A 6,505-nucleotide genomic window follows, 5' to 3' on the forward strand; every position below is an offset into this window, starting at 1 on the left:
AGGAAAGTTAATTAAGGCCTTAGGAGATTACACACAGTAGTGGAAGTAAGTGTTTTTATGAAGAGAGAAATATGTTGATAAGGAAGAGGAGAAATATTTGAGCCATTATTAAATACAATTGAGTCACCTTTCTCCTACAAATGCTGATATAATCTTACAAAGGAAGGAAAGAAACTATGTAACCTAATAACTAATGTGATCTCTGTTTATATGTTACTGTAAGTCTTAATTCGGACTGTCATCTGGAAGCAGCAGTTTTATATAGAGAAAGAAGTGATAAAACATAGGATAGCTAAGGTTTGCAGGCAGATGTAAATAACATGGAAGCTGTTTATTAAACCATCTAGTCAAGGGTTGTTTACTGGAATAAATCAGAATCTACACAAAATGAAAATCCTGATCTTTAAACTTCTTTTAATTTCCACATTTTTTCAACTGGCTGACACTCACTGAACAAAAAACAAGACAAATTATATTAGGTCTAAGTTCCAGTTCGATAATTCATTAGTTTTTGTTGTTGTTGTTGTTGTTTTTGACACACTTGTAAAAATCAGAATAATTTGCCTTTCCTTTTTTTTTGTTTCTTTTTTTTTTTTCCTTTAAATGATCTTATGTATGACCACTTGGAGCAAGCACCACTTTGAGTGCCATCAAAGCAGATAACACTTGGTGGAGCAACTCACGGCTTCATTTTGAGAATTATGTTTTTTTAACTACATTCTGGAATTGCACAAATCTATATAAACTACTTATGCATGTAAATTAACATATTCACCTATAGATAATAATTTAAAATGGTTTGATTTTTCTGTGTCTAATATTCTGACTGAGAATAATCTAAAAACAATGATTTGGAACAAAAATATTATTTTTATTATAGTCTTTTCAACTCAGGAATTTGATGTTATTACTGTTGGAATAATAGATATTTACAGTAGCTTTCAGGTTCCCTTGTGCTTCTGAAAGTTGAGCTCATTCACAAGCTCTGGTGCAAGTGATAGCTCATGTTAAATTCAAAGTAGCCCAGCTGATCCTGACTATAAGATAGACAGATTTGGCACTAAACAGACAAGTGACAATCTGAGTAAATATTGTGAATGCATACGTTTTTATGTCATTCTTCATCTTACAAGACAGTATAGAAGCATAGCTATAGCTACATAACTGTTGCAGTGGTCACCTTGGAGTCACTTTCAGCTAAATTCTAGCTTTGCAGATACTTTCCCTGATCAAATACAAGTGAAGTCCCTTGGCATTCAGGATTTCATTAAAATTATTAACACCTTAGATTTTTGTTACTATCATTGTTGGTATCTGTGTTTTGCATAAATTTCACATTTTTTAAAGTTATGTAAGAGATTACTTATTTAACTTGTTTTTAAAAAGTAAAGTCAATCTAATCTCACTATAGCATGGCTACAGGCTTCACACAAATTATAAAATTTAATTTAAAGATATAACTAAAAAAGTTTAAGAAACTTTCTTTTCCTCTCCAAAGCTTCTGTAACATTATTATTAGCCCATTATTTTTTTCTCTCCTTAAATGATGTAGGTGTCTTTATACCACTAAGACATTTGCTTTTTTTTTCAGCTGGCCACCTCTCCCTGTTGAGTTCCATCAGGCTGGCACATTCTAAAATCTGAGAATGTGGTAGCACCTTACTTAGTTTTCTTTTCTCTTACAATTCTTAAAAAAAAAAAAAAAGACTCTAGCTCTGTCAAAGAATCTGTAACTGCGAGAATCCCTGTAAAAGTTTTGAAAAAATAATCAAACTTTCCAGTACTTGATTTTTGTGTAGTTTTCCCAGTACAGTAGCAAAGACAAAGAAAAAATGTTGACCATGATGAACCACAACACATTCAGCAGAGACCACAAGATGAACAGGGGCTGGAGCACTTGACCTGTCAGGTGTGGCTGAGGGACCAGGGTTTGTTCAGCCATGAGAGACGGATGCACAGGGGAACCTCTCAGCTGCCTACTGATGACAGGGGTTGACAAGGACTGACAAGGATTATGAAGAAGTCAGAGCTACACTTTTCACAGAAGTGCAGGGTTGGAGGACAAGAGACAAGCTGAAATAACAGAGGCTCAGACTAGATATAAGAAGAAACTTTGCCCACATAAGGACAGTCAGGCAGTGGGACAAGATGCCCAGAGAGGCTGTGCAGCCTCAAACCTTGGGGGTTTTCAAGACCTGACTAGACAAAGACCTGAGCCCTTATCTGACCTCACAGATGAACCTGGTTTGAGCAGGGGATTGGACTAGAGACTTCCTGGGGTCCTTTCCAACCTGGACTTTCTTATGAACTTGTCATATTCCTTTTCTGTGAAACTCAGTTGGACAGCTGTTTTAGGAAATGCCTATGTGTATAACTTAAGATATGTGAGACCTGATGAGCCACTGGTTCAGTTTAGCAAGACAAATACTTCATATGTAAATTAGTAATTCTGGAAGAAACTCTAGGCAAGTTAAACCCCAAAATACAAACCAAGTGTCCTGGTACATACAAAGTTCATTCAACAATTTTAAATTCCTAAATGGTACAGCTGTTTTATACTTAATTTAGATTATTTTACATTTGACTGCAAATATATTGTTTTTTGCATGTATTAAAACATATCAAAATCCCAAAGAGCTGACAGTCTCAAATGTCAAGAAAGATGAAGTGTGACTGAAAGGAAAGGTTATTATATATATTTGTATGTGACTGACGCACTAAGAGATTATATGAAGTGATGTTGTCTCCTTTTTAAGACAGTGGGGACTGATCTCAGCTTGTCTAATGTCCAGAGAAGTGTCTTAACTGCAATCACATTTATATTTTCTCTTCAGTGTTATATATGCCTATGTAAAACACACTACCTCTGCATTAGTAAATACACCCTGCATTAGTAAATACCTTTGCATCAGTTATTATGCATGCATGCGTACTCTAATTATATAATTTCCCCTAATTTTTTTACAATACCCCAAGAGGTCTATTCTTCCCTTTTGATGAGCGTAGCATTTACACACCTCGCTCTCATTAGTGGTAATAGAAAGTTAAATATAGAAAACTCCTCCCCTTCCCCAAGTATTGATGGTAGAACAGATGACAGTGCTCTCACTGGTTGTTTTCAGAAGTAACAGAACAGATCTCTAGAACTAGGAGAATTGAAAAGGAAATGAAAAATACTCACTTTCCAACTAGTCTGCTTCTCACAGCAACTTTTTGTTTTCCCCAGAGAGGTAAAAATCAAAAACCAAGAAATATGGCATTTCTTACCCCACCCTAAAATCCCATTTGAAGCATGGGAAGCATCCCCTTTTACATTTAGAGAGTGTATAATGAAACATTTCCTTGCACAAACTGTTTCATCTGAAACATTCAAGATTAAGTTTATGCTATGCTCCACTAAATTTCTTTTAAACTTCTATTTGTTAAATATGACATTTCTCTTAAAGCTCCTTTATTTAAATCCTATGCTCTACAAGGTCAGTCACCACCACCTTTAATTTCTCAAGGAATGTTTCAGCCTACTGTGGATCTTAGTTTAACAACTGATTTTATTTTTTTCTCTGTATGAGACAACAGAGGATGTATTTTGCAGCATAGCTACTGGAAATGGACACCCTCCTTTCCTCTGGCCTCACACAATTGAACACTGCCTACATTTATCATTATGAGACCTTTGGAATCATGCAATGACTATAAAAGGATACTCCTAAGATTCAGTTCTATAAATATTCATGGTCATATAGGTAGTCCAAGCCCAGTCAGAATTTTATTTTTTATTTATTGTCATTTTTCTCTTGGTCCAGTAATACCAGGGCCTCTGTTGATCATATGATATTTCCAAAGGAAAGAAGTAGGTGGAGATGACTAAGTTGCACACAAAGCCCCATTGTGAAGGAATGCAAGGAGTATTCTGTAAATGCAAAAGAACATGAAAAAAAAATCCTTACATTTACTAAGTACATCTTCATGCAGTGACCAAAGCCATGCTTCATTGTGGGTGTAATGTGTGGATAGACTTCCAACCACGTCTGAAAGACTGGTATTGCATGGCAGTATAGATACTCTAACCTGACTCTTTGTCATGGATTGTAGTGATAGGAAAAGGAATAGTGGTTTTAAATTAAAAAAGGGTAAATTTAGATTGGATATTCAGAAGAAATTCTTTACTGTGAGGGTGGTGAGAGACTGAGGTTGCCCAAAGAAGTTGTGGATGCCCCATTCCTGGACGTGTTTTAGGCCAGGTTGGGTGGAGCTTCGAGCAACCTGGTCTGCCCACAGCAAGGGAGTTGGAATTAGATGATCCTTAAGGGACCTTCCAACCGAAAAAATTCTATGATTATGTATTCTTTTCTATTTTATAATAGGAGCACTTTTCTAGCTTTTATTTATTTATTTTAAGGGGACATAGTATGGAAGAATGGAAACTTGCATCGTAGCTAGTTCCCCACTATATAAGTCATAATGTCACAGAAGCTTGTCTCGGAAATGTCCCGTTGTGCTAAAGGCCAGATAGTTAAGTAGCTTCTGAAGTTGTACTGCATATGTGCAGGCTGATCACAGATTGTCTACTTTAAACATTCTACAGGGAAATGTTTTCTGCAAACTATGTCCCATCTTGAAGTTTAATCCTTTGTTATTCTGTCAGGATCTTCAGCTTTACAGCGATACTGAACTGTTTGTTATAAACTGCCAAAAAAAAAAAAAAAAAAAAAGCCTAGAACATCATCGGGCATATAAATTCTGCTTTGCTGAGAATGGTGAACTTCAGCTGATTTGTAAATTACCACTATGTAGAAGGCAATGGAGTAAGTGAATTCATCTGTCACTGTGAATAGGAATTTTGGTATCACTGCTTGAAGGCTGAACATGGAAATGTTCAATGCTGATTAAATGACCATAATTTCTCAAGGTTGTGACATGGCTGAGAAGAATGGAAAGCTGTGATCAGAAAATCTAAGCAATAGAATTTACAATGCAATGACATGCTCAGGAGGATTTTTCACTCTCAACCAGCCTACAGAAAATATAAATAAAATAAAACAGGGCTAGGAAGCTCTCTAGGTATTTAAAATGTTTAATTTCTGATTATATTTTGAGACACTGTTAGTTCATTTAAATTTTTTTGATTTTGCTGTTCTAGCTGAAAAAGAGGCAATTTCCACCAAATGCTCATTATACTCATTAGCATTCTTAGAAACTAACTGCTTGCAGTGGGAATTTGTATCTGGCATAATAACATATCAGGTGATGCTTGCTATTGCTGCTGGTCTCCAAGCCTTCCAGGAATTCTGCATTTCCACCCAAAAACTGAAGCCAGAAATTAATGCAGTTCAAATCAAACAATACTGAGTACTCAAGAGAAGCTACGTTGCCAGTAAGGAACAGAGCCAGTGGAGAAACACAGACACAAATGCTGGCTTTAAATCTTGTCCCTAAGGACTGAATGAGTGCTTTTACCTTCGGAAGATTATGTATATTTTTTACACAAATGCCTTTCTACTAAAACCAAGAGAAACCTAGTAGCTGTTCTATTTTACATAGCCAAAAGAACTAAGCATTTAGCCATTTTCTATGATTAATTCTGAACTACTTCTTAACTTCCTATTCATAAGAAATGCTGAGTTTAATCTTACTTGCCCTCTTGTAACACTACTGCTCTGGTTTAGAGCACAAGCAGAATCAGAACTATCAAACTACCACTTATTTTTTTTCCCAATTGCATGAGTATATGAAAATAGTAAACTTTAAAAAACAAATCATAAGCTCAGGAAAAGAAGGTAGCTGGAGCTAAATTTCAGGGACATTTTTGATCCTCCTCAGGTTAGAGAAATTACAAAATCTAAGCACCTGCAGCCCATATGTACTTCGTGATCACGGAGCTTGGGGGGACGAAGGGGGGAGCGGGAGGGTGGAACACCTCAGAGAACAGGGAAAAAAAAAAAAAAAAAAGAAAAGGAAAGGAAAGGAAAGAAAAAAACTTACCGAAACAGAATTAACTCCTTTTTCATATCTTTCAAAGACTGAAAGTGCTTTTGTTAAAGAAATGTTTTCCTTTTAGAGTTAACTGCTGTCTGGATGCAAAAAGCTAATCTCTAAGAACTTCTGCCAAGTTCTTTGAGACACATAGGTTAGGAGTCTTAGGATCGTTAATTGAGAAGAGCCATATATTATATGTGGATATCCAGATATTTCTACTTAAAATTGAAGATGGTTCTCAAGCCAGTATCATGTATTGCTCTTGAATGGCAGATCCATTCTTCCAAGTTCTTGCTACTTTGACAAAATGAGACTCATTTTTTTCATTATTCTGTTACTGCCAGCTTGTAGGAAATCTTGCTTTTCAACAATCTTTTTTCTTCTTTAACACTGTTAGTTCAGAAATGTGGCAAGATAAGAAGAAAGAGAAAAAGGCAATCGGATTTTGGCACTTAGAGCTGCATGTGTAAATATTTATTCTCTAGAAAATGCCTGTAGGTTCCTCTGGATCAAAGAGCTTTTTACAGCT

This window comes from Cygnus atratus, chromosome 5, assembly GCF_013377495.2.
Source record: "Cygnus atratus isolate AKBS03 ecotype Queensland, Australia chromosome 5, CAtr_DNAZoo_HiC_assembly, whole genome shotgun sequence".
Lineage (NCBI taxonomy): Eukaryota > Metazoa > Chordata > Aves > Anseriformes > Anatidae > Cygnus > Cygnus atratus.